Source organism: Phoca vitulina, unplaced genomic scaffold (assembly GCF_004348235.1).
Source record: "Phoca vitulina isolate PV1807 unplaced genomic scaffold, GSC_HSeal_1.0 scaffold6, whole genome shotgun sequence".
Lineage (NCBI taxonomy): Eukaryota > Metazoa > Chordata > Mammalia > Carnivora > Phocidae > Phoca > Phoca vitulina.
In genome coordinates, this window is record NW_022589709.1 from 60743908 (window position 1) to 60762695 (window position 18788).

General features: G+C 35.9%; 1 long non-coding RNA gene across 1 annotated transcript in view; it reads right to left on the reverse strand.

Moving 5' to 3' along the window:
• The window catches only part of LOC116632392, a 35819-nt gene that overhangs the window by 13807 nt on the left and 3224 nt on the right, over nucleotides 1-18788 (reverse strand). The window contains exon 2 of the long non-coding RNA XR_004299405.1: nucleotides 17763-17835. This is a non-coding gene — a long non-coding RNA (uncharacterized LOC116632392). The remainder of the gene's footprint in view (nucleotides 1-17762; nucleotides 17836-18788) is intronic.

Here is an 18788-nt window from a genome sequence, read left to right on the forward strand (position 1 = left end):
AATGTAGCCTAACAAGCTTCCTGGCAATCAAACCATGCAAGTAGCTCCTGAAAGTTGACTGTATTCTGTTGTCTAATCCCAGTTATTTTCCTGGATTGTAGTTTTTGCAATTTCCCTAATATACATCCCTGGTGTATCCAAAACTATGCATTTTTATGACATTGATTTCTTCTGTACTCATCATAAACATGTTACTTTGTCCATTCATGCTTTGCCTCAATATGCATCTCTGATTTAAGAATGTGATCTATTTACCTAAAGCTTCCCTTAGTGCTTAGAAAATGTTCCTATGTGTACAAATGTTAGCCAAAAGGAAAAATGTTTTAAGTCAATTATCCTGTGCTTGATAGATCACCAAACCAAGAATAATCTTGATGTGTATAAAAGAATCATGAAAAAGTTTGCTACATGAAGGTATGTTTGGGGTATAGTGGGATATATCATCTTTAAAGTAAAAAATAAAAGCAATTCCCCAAATAAGTATTATCATCAATTTAGCTTAAGAAACAAAACTATGAACTCACAAAGGACATCTCAAAGGATAGGTAATAAGACAGTAAGTAAAAAAGCTCATTTTAATTACTTCAAACATTTTTCAGAATATTTTTCAGTGATTTGAAAATTCAAATCCAATGGGAGTATTTCTTAACAAAAATCTTTTTTTTTTTCCCCCCGGATGATTGCATCTGGGATATAAGATATAAGATAATAGTTTCTAATAAAAATAGTGTGGTAATTTGGTTCTGTTGTGTTAATGTAGTACTCAGAAGCACAAAATAAATAGAAGTAGTTCTGTGAAGTTCCTTAGTTTATTCAAGAGTGCAATGCAAAAACTCAGGAGGCCTAGGAAGAAGCATTATATATAGGGCCCCAGAAAATGAAGCTTCAAGCTCTCAAGTGAAAAACAAACATTAAAAAAATACTTTAAGTTTTTTTTTATAATAAATATTTTTTAAGAGTAAAGAGGGTTTTTGTTTTGTTTTTGTTTTTACTGAATGAAAACCCTAATTGAAGACATAGTGGATTATTGCCAAGCAATCACCAGCCTGTTCTCCTGGGCAGAGACCTTCCATTAAACAGTGAATAAGTGTGAAGCAAATCTAGCCCATTTCCAACAAATCTCTCTTTGAAGGATAAAATTTTTTTGGGGAAAAAAAAAGTATCTGAAGTAAATGACTATAAGACAGAAGCCTGAAAAAATAAGACCAAGATCTACAGTTACCCAAATGATGTGCCTACCAGTCTAGAGATTGAATGTAAATTGAAGGAATGTTCATATTTCTAAATATGATGCTTATAAATATGATGACAAGGAAATTATACAGAAGAATATTATAATAAAGCAAATTTTTTTCTTCTTTTGTAGTGTCTTTACCTGGTCTTGGTATCAGGGTAATGCTGGCCTCCTACTGTGAATTTGGAAGCTTTCCTTCCTCTTGTTTTTTTTTTGGAATAATTTGAAAATAGGTGTTAATTCTTCTTTAAATATTTGGTAGATTTCACTTGTAAAGCCATCTGGTCTTATGCTTTCATTTGTTGAGAGTTTTTAAATTACTGATTCCATTTCATTGCTAATAATCAGTCTGTTCAAATTTTCCATTTCTTCCTGATTCAGTGTTGGAAAGTTATATGTTTCTAGGAATTTATCCATTTCTTCTAGGTTGTCCAATTTGTTATATAATTTTTCATAATCTCGTATTTTTTTTATTTCTGTGGTATCAGATGTTCTTTTCCTCCTTCATTTTGGATTTTATTTATTTGAGTTCTCTTTTTTCTTTCAGCCTTTCTCTTTCTTTTTTTCTTTTATTGATGAGTCTGGCTTAAGGTTTATCATTTTTGTTGCTATTTTTAAAGAACCGGCTCCTGGTTTTATTGATCTGTTCTGTTGGGGGTTTTTTAGTCTCTATTTGATTTATTTCTGCTCTAATCTTTATTATTTCCTTCCTTCTACTGGCTTTGGGCTTTGTTCTTATTTATCTAACTCCTTTAGGTGTAAGGTTGTTTGAGTTTTTTTCTTGTTTCTTGAGGTAGGCCTGTATTGCTATCATCTTCCCTCTTAGGAAATCTGCTGCTGCATCCCAAAGCTTTAGGACCATTGTGTTTTCATTTGTCTCCTTGTATTTTTTTTTTCCTTTTTGATGCCCTGGTTGACCCCCTAATTGTTTAGTAGCATGTTCTTTAGCCTCCTTCTGTTTGTGTTATGTCCAGACATGTTCTTGTGATTGATTTCTAGTTTTACACTGTTGTATTTTTGAATTGGTTAAGATTTGTTTTGCTTGTTTGTTTTTATGGCCTAACATGTGATCTATTCTGGTGACTGTTCCATGTGAACTTGAAAAGAATGTGTGTGCTACTGTTTTAGGATGGAATGTTGAGCATATCTGTTAGATCTGTCTGGTCCAGTGTGTCATTCAAAACCACGGTTTCCTTGTTAATTTTTGGTTTGGATGATCTATGCATGGAAGTAAGTGGGGTATTAAAATCCCCTACTATTACTGTATCACTACCATTTTTTTTTCTTTATGTCCATTAATAGTTTCTTTATTTGGATGCCCCCATGTTGGGTGCATATATACCTAAAATTGTTATATCTTCTGGTTGGATTTTTCCCGTTATGATTATGTAGTGTCCTCTTCGTCTCTTGTCACAGTCTTTGTTTTACAGTCTATTTTGTCTGATATAAGTATTGCTAACCTCGGCGTTTTTTTCACTTCCATATGCATGGTAAATGCTTTTCCATGCCTTCGCTTTCAGTCTGCATGTGTCTTTGGATCTGAAGTGAGTCTTTTGTAGGCAGCATATAGATGGGTTTTGCTTTCTGATCCATTCAATCACTTCATGTCTTCTGATTGGAGCATTAGTCCATTTACATTCAAAGTAAGATAGGTATGTACTTGTTGCCATTTTGTTACTTATGGTTGTTTTATTGTTTGAAACCTATATTTGATAAAAATATAAAAAAGAAATACTCATGAAAATTTTTAAAAGTTGCTGCTATCAAGGGAAGTAGTTCTAAAATACTATAGTGAGAGCAAGAGAAAAGCAAATCCTATCAGTTTAGGATACAAATTAAAGCATATATCCTATAACCAGAAAGAAATCCAATGCAGTGACTGAAACTGAGGTCTACAGATGCTTCTTGAAGATGGCCTTACTGTTGTGTGTTAATGCTTTAGGCATTATTCAAGGTGCTAGTTGGAGTTAGGCAGACATGTAATAAATACTGATCACTTTACCAAATGTGAGAGGTATTGGCTTCATATTCATCTAATCCAGTGACAAAGGTACTATTATTAACCCCCTTTTACAGATGAGGAAGGGAGGCTGAGTGAACTGCTCAAAGTCACAGATAGTGACTAGTGGTAGTAGTAAAGGCAGGCTTCTAATACAGTGTAATATATTACTTGTGCTCTTAACCACTACCTAATTCTCTCATAGCAAGGGAGGGGGAATTTGAATTTGGAAGACTCTTTGTGGTATGATTGGGCCACCAAACAAAATGAGATACAAATTTAAGAGAAAAATTGAAGTAATTTTGAGATTTTTTTCCTCTAAATTTTTGTAACATAGTGCATATTATCAGTGGCTTTTAGATTTTTAAAATTAAACTTAAGTGGATCCTCATCTCTAGAGCCCCCACAAAACATTGAAGGAAATAAATATAAATAAATGCACATATAAACATAAATAAAAACTGGAGCTGTCTACTCGAAGTAGTAAGTACAGAACATGAATACTACACCAAAATCTGTCCCCTAGACCCTGGCAGCTTCCCAAGATACCTCAGTAGAACCCTGGGATTCTGCAAAACACAACTGGAAACTCTCCAGCAATTGGACTGTCATACTTGAAAAAGATCTTCAAGGTAATTCAACCATAGTTTGTTCATTCAGTTTGCCTCACACATCCTAGGTGCCTAGTGTTTATTAAATAAAACAATGTGAAGGATGGTATTGGAGAACAAGCCAAATACTAGGAGTTTCCTCAGCAAAGAGGTAACAGGGCACATAAGCTTGGCCCAGTAAGAGAGAGTTAGTCAACAAAGGGAAAGGAAATCATGAGTTACAGTATGGTGTTTTTCCCAAGATGAGAGGTAGTCCTCCATTTCCACATGGGTATAATAGGATGATAATCTTTCCTAAAACTTGCAGGGTAACACTATAACGATTAGAATAGTGCACATAAAGTGTGCATCAGCACCCAGCACAAGGGAGATATCAGTAAAAGGTACCCGCTATTTTCATCATCATTACTACTGGCATTTCATAAAAATACAGTGATCTAAGCCCAAAATGTATAGTGATTTTCCTCAATTTTCTGTGATGAGTGACCAACTGTTACTTTTCTGTTTTTGTGTTCCATTGCTTTTAAGATGAACGTAAGAATTCGATTGGATTTCTCCAGGAGGGCATGGACAAAAAGCAAGCACCAAATATATTAAAGTAGAATCAATTTGACATGGGTTAGCTCCCTTTGAGTTAAGAATACATTTTTATCATTGTGCTCAGAGAAATAATCAGTTAGTGAATGCTCTGATAACTCTGGTTGGGAAAAAAAAAAATGAGCTTCTTAGGAGAAGAAATGAAATGCTGCACCAGATAGGAAAAGATATGAGTTGTCTAGAATAGTCCCGGGAGGTGCTCATATATAGCAAAGAGTGTTGCTGGAGCCTATCTGCCACAGGGATTACAGCATGGCAGGGCATGGCTAACAAACTGGTAGGATGGGCTAGCAAGGATACATTTGCACCAAGGATTGGGGAGTTTCCTAGGGGAGAAGTCATTCTCAGGAAAGAGGTAATAGGGCACATTAGCTTGGCCCAGTAAGAAAGAGTTAGTCAACAAAGGGAAAGGAAATCATGAGTTACAGTATGGTGTTTTTCCCAAGATGAGTCTTTTGGCCTAATTCCAAATGAATTCATCTCCATCTAATAAAGAGGGAAAGGAACAATACTGAAATGCTGGTAAAAGCTTTGCCACTGAAATTTCTATAAAATCTAGGTATCCTAAGAATACTTACATATTTGTCTAGGTATCATAAGAATATTTACATAGTAATTAAAATATTCAAAATAGTAGGTAAACAACTTACAACAGGCAAAGCCATTCTCTTCATTTTTACAAAAATCCATGATGGCTGTTTTTTACTAAAGCATTCACACATTTTTGGCATCTCTAGAGCCCCCACAAAACATTGAAGGAAGTAAATACTTGCTGGTGGCCAGTGGAAGCTGACTGGAATGGGAGAAGCTAAAATACCAGATGTTGTATAATAGCTAACAAGATTGGGTTGTAAGGATGAGGGATATTCCCTGAAGAATCCAGGAAACAATGTAGAAAAAGGACATTTCTGAGGGGCAAAAGAGGTTAATGGCAGGGCAAGTGCCAGCAAAACATGGATTACGTGAATGGCTAGATGCTCCAGATATAGAAATAAACTTCGTGGATAGAGTTTACTCCTCCGAGGCTCTCCTGTTTTGGGATCCAGGGTGTTCTGGATACTACTTAGAGCTGAGCTGGAACAATGTTGGATTTTGGCAGTTGTGCCAATTGTGGTTCCACAGTGGGGAAACCTGTGCTCTCTTCAGGATGAGGACAACATTCGCTTTTCTTGTAGGTAAAATGTGAGTAGAGCCTTCTAGAACTGCCAGAATGTGCTTTCATCAGCTGCATTAAAAAGAATATAGGCAGAGCTGATACCTTCTTTTGATTCATAAGATCTGCTTCATTTGCCAAAAAAAAAAAAAAATGAATGTGGTGAAGATGAAAATGTGCTCTCAGCTTTCCCACCAAAGGAAGTATAAGTAACTGGCCCCCAGTGACTTCTCTGAAATCCACCAATGAGTTAGTGCCAGGGCCGTGCTTTTGACAGGCTGCTTCCAGCCAGTAACTGAGCTCCGCAGGTACACTGAGGAAGATACTCCTGAGGGATAAAGGATTATGGTAACGGGAAAACTGGCTTGAAGACTCCTTATCAACTTTGCCAAAATTATTTTAGAACTGTGTTCTAGTCTTAATGCCTTTCCTGCTCCACCTTTCTTCTTCCCTTTCTCCCACACAGGAGTGAATCTGCCTCATGGTTTCACAGCACTTACTGTTTTATTGAGATATAATTAAGACACATTACTGTATAAGGTATATAGAAATAATGATTTGACTTATATATATTATGAAATGATCATTGCAATAAGTTTACTGACCTCCATCAATTCCTATAAGTAAAAGAAAGAAAAAAAAATCCTTATTGGAAACTCTCAGGATTTAGTCTCTTAACTTTTTCATACCTAGATCATGTTAAGTACAGCCATCATACTTACTTATTTATATTTTAACTGGAGCCTTATCCACTTTGACCACCTTTCTCTGATTTGCCTCCCCCACCCCATGCGTGTGGTAATGCCAAATACAATCTCTTTTTCTATGAGTTTTTGGTTTTTTTGATTCTACATATAAGAGAGATCACACAATATTTGTCTTTCTCTGACATTTCACTTACCATAATGCTGTCAGGGTCCATCCATGTTATCACAAATGGCAGCATCTCCTTGTTTTGTTTTGTGTTTTTAATAGTTGAGCAATACCGCATTGTATATACGCCACAACTTCTTTATTCATCCATCTATTGATAGACGCTTAAGTTGTTTCCATGTCGTGGCTCTTGTCAGTAACGCTGCTCTGACCATGGGGAAGCCGATACTCTTTTTTTTTTTTTTTAAAGATTTTATTTATTTATTCATGAGAGACAGAGAGAGAGAGAGGCAGAGGGAGAAGCAGGCTCCCAAGGAGCAGAGAGCCTGATGCGGGACTCGATCCCAGGACCCTGGGATCATGACCTGAGCCGAAGGCAGACGCTTAACCATCTGAGCCACCCAGGCGCCTGCAGATACTCTTTCTTAGTGTTTTCATTTCCTTTGGATATATTACTTGAAGTAGACGTACTGGATCATACAGTAATTTGGCTTTTCATTTTTTGAAAATCCTCCATACTATTTTTCATAGTGACTGCAACAATTTACAGTCCCACCAGAAGTGTATGAGTTTATTTTCTCCACCTCCTCCCAGCTTTTGTTCTCTTCCGTGTATATATGTATGTATGTGTATATAAGATATATGTATATTTAATTGAGGTATAGTTGATATATTAGTTTCAGGTATACAACATAGAGAATAGACAATAACATGATGAAATATGTTCATCATGGTAAGTGTATAGTTAACATGTTACCATACATTTATTGAAAGAATACTTACTATATTCCCTGTGCTATACATTACATCCCCATGACTTACATATTTGGTAATTGGAATTTTGACTCCATGATGAGTGTAGAACCTGACATCCCACAACCATGTCATCATAACCTGAGCCAAAACCAAGAGTCCGAACCACCCAGGCATCCGTCTCCTTCAAATTCCTTAATCATTGTCTTACAGTCTTTAATTTCCTTGGTTAAATTTATTTCCAGTTCTTTGATTCCTTGTGATGCAATCGTAAGTAAGAATTTTTCTTAATTTCTTTCTTATAGTTTATTATAGTATATAAAAACATAATACATTTCTGTATATTAATTTTATATTTTGCAACTTTACTGAGTTCATTTACTGGTTCTAATAGTTATTTGGTGGAGCCTTTAGGGGTTTTCTATATATAATGTCATGTCATCTGCTAATACTGACGGTTTAACTTCTTCCTTACCGATTTGATGCCTTTCCTTTCTTCTTCTTTTCTGATTGGTGGACCTATGATTTCCAATACTAGTCTGAATAAAACTAGCAAGAATGAACATTCTTGTCTTGTTCCAGATCTTACAGGCAAAGCTATTAGATTTTTACCATCGAGTATGATGTTAAACATGGGCTTATCGTATATGGCTTTCGTTATGTTGAGGTATGTTCCTTCTAAATCCACTTTGCTGAACGTTTTTATCATGGATGGATGTTGAATTTTGTCAGATGATTTCTCTGCATCTATTGAGATGACCATATGGTTGTTTTTTGTTGTTGTTTTGTGGTGGTTTTTTATTAACATATAATGTATTATTTGTTTCAGGGGTACAGGTCTGTGATTCATCAGTCCTACACAATTCACAGTGCTCACCATAGCACATACTCTCCCCAATGTCCGTCACCCAGCTGCCCCATCCCTCCCACTCCCCTCCACTCCAGCAACCATATGGTTTTTATCCTTCATTTTGTAAATGTGATGAATCATGTTGATAGATTTGTTAATACTGAACCATCCTTTGCTGGAATAAATTCCACTTGATTATGGTGAATTATTCTTTTACTGTATTGCATTTGGTTTGCTATTATTTTAAGGATTTTTACATCTATCTTCATTAGGGTATTGGCTTGTAGTTTTTTCATTTGTTTTTGTTTCTGTTTTGTAGTATCTTTCTGGGTTTTTTTTTTCTTAAAGATTTTATTTATTTATTTGCCAGAGAGAGAGCACAAGCAGGGGGAGTGGCAGGCAGAGGGAGAAGCAGGCTCCCCACTGAGCAGGGAGCCTGATGCAGGACTTGATCCCAGGACCCTGGGACCATGACCTGAGCTGAAGGCAACCGCTTAACTGACTGAGCCACCCAGGCACCCTGTTTTTTTGTTTGTTTGTTTGTTTGTTTGTTTGTTTTTAATCAAGGTAATACTGGCTTCATAGAATGACTTTGGAAGCTTTCCTTCCTCTTCTATTTTTTGGAATAGTTTGAGAAGAATATGTATTAACTCTTCTTTTTTTAGTGCTGATGAACTCCTTTACTTCTCCTTTAATGCTGAATGACCATCTTGCAGGGTAGAGTATTCTTGGTTGTGTGATTTTTCTTTTCAGCACTGTGCCTATATCATGCCACTTTCTTATGACCTGCAAAGTTTCAGCTAAAGAATCAGCTGATAGTTAAGATTTTCTTTTTGATTTTTGACATTTTAATTATTATGTTTCTTTGTATGGACCTTTTTGGGTTCTTATTTGGGGCTCTCTCTTTCCTAGACCTGAATGTCTGTTTCCTTCCCCAAGTTAGGGAAGTTTACAGCTACTATTTCTTTAAATAAATTTCTTGTGCCTTTCTCTGTCCTCTCCTTCTGGGACCCTTACAACACAAATGTTAGTATGCTTGATACTGTCCCAGAAGTCTATTAACCTATTACCTTTTTTTTTCTGTTCAGTATGAGTGATTTCCACTCTCCTATCTCCTGTCTTCTAGCTTGCTGATCCATTCTTGTGCTTTCTCTAATCTGCTGTTGTTTTCCTCTAGTGTATTTTTTTATTTCATTTATTGTATTTTTCAGCTGTGATATTTTCTCTTTTTTGAACTTCTCCCTGAGTTAATGCATCTTCTTTAATTTTCAACAAGCATTCTTATGGCGATAACTTTTAACTCTTTTTCAGTAGATTGATTCATTTCATTTAGATCTTTTTCTCAGGTTTTGTCTTATACTTTTGTTTGGAATATGTTTCTCTGTCTCCTTATCCTGCCTTATCCTCTGTGTTTGTTTCTTTGCATTAAGTAGGCCAGCTACATCTCTAGATTTTGAAAGTAGTGATTTTCTGTAGAAGGCCTCCTGTATGGCCCAGGAGCACAGCGCCCCCTGGTCATGAGCACTAGATGCTCTGAGAGTGTCCCCTGTGTGGGCTACATGCACCCTCCTGTAGTGAATGATCTGTGACTACTGTGGGTGCACTTATGGGTGGGGCTGGCCCCCACCCTGGTTGTCTGCAGTGACCAGTGTCAACTATTGTAGGTGCAATGGTGGGCAGAACTATATGTATTTTTTTTTTATCATGGCCATTGTAATGGTATAAGGTGATATCTGATAGTATTTTTAATTTGCATTTCCCTGATGATTACTGTTACTGAGCATCTTTTCATGTCCATGTCGGCCTTTTGCAAGTCATCTTTGGAAAAATGTATATTCAGGTCTTTTGCCCCTTTAGATTGCCTAATTAGATCATTTGTTGTTTGCTTTTTAATTTTTATTTGCATGAACTTTTTATATATTTTAAATATTAACCCCCTATCAGATATATAGTTTGCAAATAAATTTTTCCACTCTATAGATTGCCTTTTCACTTTTGATAATTTCTTTTGCTATGCAGGAGCTTTTTAGTTTGAGGTAGTCTCACTGTTTTTTGTTGCTTATACTTTAGGTGCCACATCCAAAAAATCATTGGCAAGACCCACAGCAAAGAACATTTTTCCTTTTTTCTTCTAGGAGTTTCAGGGTCTCAGGTCTTATGTTTAAGTCATTTCAAGTTAATTTTTGTTAGTGGCATAAAATGGGGATCTAGTTTTATTCTTTTACATGTGAATACCTAATTTTCTTAGCACCATTTATTAAAGACTGTCTTTTCTCCATTGAACTATATTGGCCCTGTAATTAAATACTGATAGTATATGCTTGGGCCTACTTCTGGTCTCTTAATACTGTTCCACTGATTTATTTGCCTGTTTTTATAGCAGAACCACACTGTTTTAATAGACTATGCCTTGATAGTATGGCTTAAAATCAAGTGGTTTGATTTCTCATGCTTTTTTCTTCTTGTGAGAATCACTTTGGCTATTCCAGGTTGCTATGGTTCCATTTTATTTTAGGACTGTTTTTTACTCCTATAAAAATTGCCATTAAAATCTTGATAGAGATTGCATTGAATCTATAGTGTGTTTAATAATAGATATTTTAACAATACTAATTCTTCCAATCCATAAACAGAGACTACTATTCATTTATTTATGTCTTTTTTCTCTCAGCAATATCTTGAAGTCTCCAGAGTAGTGATCTTTCACTTCTTTGGTTAAGTTTGTTAGTAAGGATTGTATAGGTTTATTTATGCTATTGTAAATGGGATCATTTTATTTCATTTTCATGTATTTCATTGTTAGTGTATAGAAACACTACTTTTTTCATGATAATTTTGTTTCCTGCAACTTCACTGAATTTGTTGAGATACAACAGTTTTTAGGTGTAGACTTTAGTATTTTCTTTTTTTTTTTTTAAGTTTTTTTTTTTAATTCATTTCAGAGACATACAGAGACAGAGCACAAGTAGGGGGAGAGGCAGAGGGAGAGGGAGAAGTAGACTCCCTGCTGAGCTGGGAGCAGGACATGGGGCTCAATCCCAGGACCTGGAGATCATGACCTGAGCCAAAGGCAGACGCTTAACCATCTGAGCCACCCAGGTGCCCCAGCCTTTAGTTATTTCTATTTATAAAACCATATCTTCATATAGTGACAGTTTTACTTCTTCATGTACAATTCTAATGCTTTTTATTTCTTTTTCCTTTCTGACTGCTCTACAAGGATTTCCAGTAGTATACTGAATAGGAGTGGTAAGAGTAGGCACCCTTGTCTTGTTTATGATCTTTTTTTATTGAAGGGTAGTTGCCATATAGTGTTATATCAGTTTCAGTGTATAACACAGTGATTCAACAACTCTGTATGTTAAGCTGTGCTCACCACAATATATCATACAATACTATAATTATACTATTAACTATATTTGCTGTGCTGTATGTTTCATCTCTGTGACTTATACATTCCATACTGGAAGCCTTTGTCTCCCACTCCCCTTGACCCGCTTTGCTCATTCCCCTCCACCCTTTCTTCTGGAAACCATCAGCTTGACTCTGTATTTCAGGGTCTGTTCCTTTTTCTTGGTTTGTTTTGGATTTCACATATAAGTGAAATATTGTGGTATTTGTCTTTATCCTATTTCACTTAGCATAATGCCCACTAAGTCCATCCATGTTGTCATGAATGGCAACATCTAATTCCCTTTTATGGCTGCGTAATATTCCACTGTATATTTATACTACCTTTTCTTTATCCATTCACCTCTCAACACTTAGATTGCACTCCCATCTTTTTGATTACTGTTTCCTTTTTCTTTGGGTAAACATCCAGTAGTGAAATTTCTGGATTATGTGGTATTACTGTTTTTAATTTTTTGACGAACCTATGTACTGTTTTCTACAGTGGTTGCACAATTTGACCTTCCCACCAACATTGCACGAAGGTCCCTTTTCTCCATACCCTCACCCATGTTGTTATTTCTTTCTGATATCAGCCATTCTGACTGGTGTGGGGTGGTATCTCATTGTGGTTTTGATTTGCATTTCCCTGTTGGATGAGTGATGGTGAGCATCTTTTCATGTGTCTGCTGGCCATCTGTAGGTCTTCCTTAGAAAAATGTCTATTAACATCCTCTGCCCATTTTAATTGGATAATTGGGTTTTTTGTGTTGTTTTTATATATTTTGAATATTAAGCCCTTATCAGATATGTCCTTTGCAAATACCTTCTCTCATTCAATAGATTGCCTTTTAATTTTGTGGCTGCTTTCCTTCACTGTGCAAAAGCTTTTTATTTTGGTGTAGTCCCATAATTTACTTTTGCTCTTGTTTCTCCTGACTGAGGAGACATATCTAGGAAAATGTTGCTAAAGCTGATGTCTGTCCCACATCTCACTGCCTATGTTTTTCTCTTAGGATTTATGGTTTCAAGTCACAATGTGGCCTACATGCCAATATCCATGATGGATATGGATGCACAAATTCCAGTAAAATGCTAGGAAACCAAATCCAACAATACATTTTGAATTTATTTTTGTGTATGTTTTTCTTTTATTAAATTCAATTGGCCAACCTATAGTACATCATTAGTTTTTGATGTAGTGTTCAGTGATTCATTAGTTGTGTATAAAACCCTGTGTTCATCAGGTCACATGCCCTCCTTAATGCCCATCATCCGCTCCCTTCTACAACCCTCAATTTGTTTCCTAGAGTCCAGAGTCTCTCATGGTTTGTCTCCCTCTCTGATTGCTTCCCATTCAGTTTTCCCTCCCTTCCCCTGTGGTCCTCTGCGCTATTCCTTATATTCCACATATTAGTAAAACCATATGATAATTGTCTTTCTCTGCTTGACTTATTTCACTAAGCATAATCCTCCCCAGTTCTATCCATGTCAATGCAAATGGTAGATATTCATCCTTTCTGATGGCTGAGTAATATTCCATTGTATATATGAACCACATTTTCTTTATCCATTCATCTGTTGAAGGACATCTTGGCTCCTTCCACAGTTCGGCTATTGTGGACATTGCTCCTATGAACATTGGGGTGCATGTGCCCCTTCTTTACATCTGTATCATTGGGGTAGATACCCAGTAGTGTAGTTGCTGGGTTGTAGGGTAACTCTATTTTTAACATCTTGAGGAATCCCCATACTCTTTACCAGAGTGGCTGTACCAGCTTGCATTCCCACCAACAGTGTAAGAGGGTTACCCTTTCTCCACATCCTTGCCAACACTTGTTTCCTGTTGTTAATTTTTGCCATTAACAAAATTAATGTTAGGTGTAAGGTGGTATCTCATTGTGGTTTTGATTTGCACTTCCCTGATGGCAAGTGATGTGGAGAATTTTTTCATGTGTCTGTTAGCCATTTGTATGTCTTCTTTGGAGAAGTGTCTGTTCATGTCTTCTGCCCATTTTTTGACTGGATTATTTGTTTTTTGGGTGTTGAATTTGAGAAGTTCTTTATAGATCTTGGATACCAGCCCTTTATCTGTAGTGTCATTTGCACATATCTTCTCCCATTCCGTAGGTTGTCTTTTAGTTTTATTGACTGTTTCCTTTGCTGTGCAGAAGCTTTTTATCTTGATGAAGTCCCAATAGTTCATTTTTGCTTTTGTTTTCCTTGCCTTTAGAGACGTGTCTTAGAAGAAGTTGCTGTGGCCGAGGTCGAAGAGGTTGCTGCCTGTGTTCTCCTCTACGATTTTGATGGATTCCTGTCTCACACTGAGGTCTTTCATCCATTTTGAGTTTATCTTTGTGTATGGTGTAAGAGAATGGTCCAGTTTCATTCTTATGCATGTGGCTGTCCAATTGTCCCAGCAGCATTTATTGAAGAGACTGTCTTTTTTCCATTGGCTATTCTTTCCTGCTTTGTTGAAGATTAGTTGACCATAAAGTTGAGGGTCCATTTCTGGGCTCTCTATTCTGTTCCATTGATCTAGGTGTCTGTTTTTGTGCCAGTACCATACTGTCTTGATGATGACAGCTTTGTAATATAGCTTGAACTCAGGCATTGTGATGTCCCCAGCTTTGGTTTTCTTTTTTCAACATTCCCCTGGCAATTTGGGATCTTTTCAGGTTCCATACAAATTTTAGGATTGTTTGTTCCAGCTCTGTGAAAAATGTCAATGGTATTTTGATAGAGATTGCATTGAATGTGTAGATTGCTCTGGGCAGCATAGACATTTTAACAATGTTTATTCTTCCAATCCATGAGCATGGAATGCTTTTCCATCTCTTTGTGTCTTAATTTCTTTCATAAGTGTTCTGTAGTTTCTAGAGTACAGATCCTTTACCTCTTTGTGTATGGTTTTAGAAGTGATCCAGTTTTCCCAACACCACCTATTGAAGAAAATGTCTTTTCCCCTGTGTATAATCTTGCCTCTTTTGTTGTAGATTAACTGAGCATATAAATGTGGGTTTACTCTAGAGCTTTGTATCCTGTTCCATTGATCTAGGTGTCTATTATGCCAGCACCATATTGTTTCAAGTAGTATAGATTTGTAGTATATCTTGAAATCTGGGATTGTGATACCTGCAGCTTTGCTCCTTTTTCAAATTGCTTTAGCTTTTCTGAGTCTTTGGTAGTTCCATATAAATTTTAGGATTGTCCATTTTACTTCTGTGAAAAATAGTATTGGTTTACTGATAGGGATTGCATTGGATCTGTAGATGACTTTGGGTAATATGGACATTTTAACAATATTCTTTCAATCCATGGATGGAATATCTTTTCATGTTTGAATCATATTCAGTTTCTTGCATAAATAATTCTTTTACAGTTATCAGAAGACAGATCTTTCCTCCTTGAGTAACTTTATTTCTAGGTATTTTTATATTTTTGGTGCAATTGTAAAAGGAATTATTTCCTTAGTTTCTCTTTCTGCAATGTCATTATTGGTGCATTTTATTAGTGTCTTAGTCATTTTGGCTGGTATGAGGTGATATCTTATTATAGTTTTATTCTTTATTAATGCACTAATAAAAATGCAACAGATTTCTTAAGGGGAAAAAAGAGAGAGAGACAAACCAAGAAACAGACTCTTAACTATAGAGAACAAACTGAGGTTACAGAGGGCAGGTGGGTGGGGAGATGGGTGAAAGATGATGAGGATTAAGGAGTGCACTTGTTGTGATGAGCACTGGGTGATTAAAAACTTAAAAAAAATGCAACAGATTTCTGTGCATTAATTTTAAACCCCACAAACTGACGAATTCATTATTAGTTCTAATGGTTTTTGGTGGATATGGTATCATGTTCTCTGCAGAGAATAAAATTTTAACTTCTTCCTTACCAATTTGATACCTTTTATTTATTTTGTCTGACTGCTGTAGCTAGGACGTCCAATACTATGTTGAATACAATTGGTAAGAGTGGATATCCTTGTCTTGTCCTTAGACCTCACAGGAAAATCTTTCAGATTTTCACCATTGAGTGTGATATTAGCTGTGGCTTTGTTATATATGGCCTTTGTTATGTTGAAGTATGTTCCCTCTAAACCCATTTTGTTGAGATCATGAATGGAGTTGAATTTTGATGTTTTTTATCCTTTAATTTTTTTAATGTGATGTGTCACATTGATGGATGTGTGAATACAGAGAACTGTCCTTCTTCCCTGGAATAAATCCCACTTGATTTTGGAGAATGATTCTTTTAATGTATTGTTGAATGTGGTTTGCTCATATTTTGTTGAGAATTTTTGTATGTCTGTTCATCAGGGATATTGGGTTGTCTTTTTTTTTTTTGTAATGTCTTTATCTGGTTTTGTTTGATATCAGGGTAGTGCTGGCTTTGGTAATATGAATATGGAAGGATTTTCTCTTTTTTTTTCTTCTAAGTTGAGAAGAATGGATATTAACTCTTCTTTAAATGTTTGTTGGGATTTTTTTTTTTTTTTGGTGGGGGAGCAGTTTTTTTTAATTACTGGTTCAATTTTTTTTTAATTTTTTTATTGTTATGTTAATCCCCATACATTACATCATTAGTTTTAGATATAGTGTTCCATGATTCATTGTTTGTGCATAACACCCAGTGCTCCATGCAGAACGTGCCCTCCTTACTGGTTCAATTTTGTTACTAGTAATTAGTCTGTTCAGATCATCTATTTCTTCCTGATTCACTTTTGGAAGAATGTATATTTTTAGGTATTGATCCATTTCTTCTAGGTTGTCCAATGTGTTAGCATATAATTTTTCATAGTAGTCTCTTATAATCATTTGTATTTTATGGTGTTGGATGTTACTTCTCTTTTCATATATAATTTTATTTATTAGAGTCTTCTCTCCTTTTTTCCTGGTGAGTCTGGGATAAAGGCTTATTAAAATTGTTTACCTTTTGAAGGAACCATCTTTGGGTTTCATTGATTATTTCTATTCTTTTTAGTATCTATCATATTTATTTTTACTGTGATGTTTATTAATTCATTCCTTCTACCTGCTTTGAACTTTGTTTTTCTTTATCTAGTTCCTTTAAATGTATGGTTAGGTTGTTTGAGATTTTTGTGGTTTCTTAAAGTAGACCTGTATTGCTATAAACTTCTTAGAACTGCTTACTGTATCCCCAAAATTTTGGGCCATTTTATTTCCATTTGTCTCCATGTCTCCAATTTTTTCATTGACTCATTGGTTATTTAGTAGCATGTCATTCAGCCTCTGTGTGTTTTTGTGGGCTTTTTTCTTGTAATTGATTTCTAGTTTAATACTGTTGTGGTGAGAAATGATGCTTGATAGGATTTCAATCTTCTGAAATTTATTTAAACTTGTTTTGTGGCCTAATATGTGATTTCTCCTGGAGAATGATCTGTGTGCACTTGAAAAGAATGTGTATCCTGCTGTTTTTTCATGTATATATTTGTGAAGTTCACGTGGGCTAATGTTTCTTTCAGAGCCATTGTTTCCTTAATGGTTTTCTGTCTGGATGATTTATCCCTTGATGGAAGTGGGATGTTATTCTATTACTGTCGATTTCTCCTTTTGTCTGTTAATACTTGCATTATATATTTAGGTGCTCCATTGTTGGGTACATAGATACTTATAACTGTTATATTCTCTTCTTGGCTAGACCCCCTTACCATGATATAATGCCTTTGTCTCTTCTTAGAGTCTTTGGGTGCTCTGAGTGGTGTGGGAGCTGGTGGGACAACTGAAGCATGTGAGTTTTCTGGAACTGAAATGGCACAGGCCTGGAGGGTTTTTGTGTGCTTTGTGCCTGTGTCATGTTGGTGAGATAGCTGGAGCTGTAGTGAGCACTGTTCAGGGAAGTCCCCTTCTGTGCCTCACTAGCGACGCCATGGTGAAATGGCTAGAGCTGGTATAGGCTAGGTGCCCAAAGCTTACTAATGCAGTGGGCTAGCTGGGGATCCCAGATGTTGCTTTATTCTGTGCTATCAAGGTCTGGGGTATGGGGGGTGTGGTAAACTCTAGCAGTTGCTAGCCCCTCCAACCCCAAAGAGAGTTCTAGCTATTTTCCTATTTAGCAAATTTCTACAGTCAGTTCCTTTATATTCTAGTTGCTCTTTCAAACCAGAGCCTTTTTGTCTGTGACCCAGAGTAGATGAATCTGCTCATAGCTCCTAAGAATCCCTCCCCACTGCATTTTGCAGTGGCAGGGGTGAGAGTATAAATCATGAATAGTAATGATTTTTTAAAAACAATACTCTTAACTGTATGACAAAGCAGTCCAGTCAGCACTTAGGTACTTACCCAAGAAAAATGCAAAAATATGTCCACACCAAGCCTGTAAGTCAATATTTATGACTGCTTTATTCATCATCACCTAAACCAGAAACAACACACATGTACATCAGCAGGCGAATGGATAATCATGGCACGTCCACTCAAAGAAATAATACTTAGTGCTAAAAGGAGTGAATTTTTCTTATATAGAACAAAAGGGATGTATCTTAAAAGCATGATGCTAAGTGGAAAAAGACACATACGATTCCATTTATGATATTCTGGGAAAAGTGAAACTCTAGGGACAGATATCACATCAGTGGTTGCCAAGGGGTAGTGGGTGGGGAACACATTAGGTACAATGGCCTGCAGGGAAACTTTTGGAGGTGATGAAAATATTCTGTCTTAGGAGGTATAATATGACTTTACACATTTGTCAAAACTAACCAAACGATTTATTTTACTCTATATTAGTTATACCTCAGTAAACTTGAGGTAAAAACAGATATATGGGACCTATAAAATGCCTAAATAAATTCTAAGATACCTGTACAACTTTTAGGTATGGCAAGTATGATTAAAGATGAAAATTATGTCTAAATTAGCCACAAGATTCAGTGCAATTATAATCAAAATTTCTTTTAATTTCTCAAGTGATTTATAACATACATCATAGAGGTAAAGGGGTGACCTCCTTTAATCAAATATCAAGACTTCCTATAAAGCTAAGGTGATTAAAATGCATGCTATTGGCTCAGGGAAAGATAGATCAATAGGAAAAAATAAAGCACTCAAGAGAATTTAGTCTTTGTGGGACTGTTATATATATTAGGGAAGGACGCATATATACTATGTAGATGATATAGACCTAAACATGAGGGGGAAAAACTTTGTAATTTAAGACTAATAGTATTTTAACATTTAGGCAGGGGAGGTTTTTTTTCAAAACGATATAAATCATAGAGTAAGATCAGTAATTCCAACTCTAACATTTATAACTTCAGTAGTAAAAAGAAACAATATTAAAGGAACCCCAGTAACCTAGAGAATACA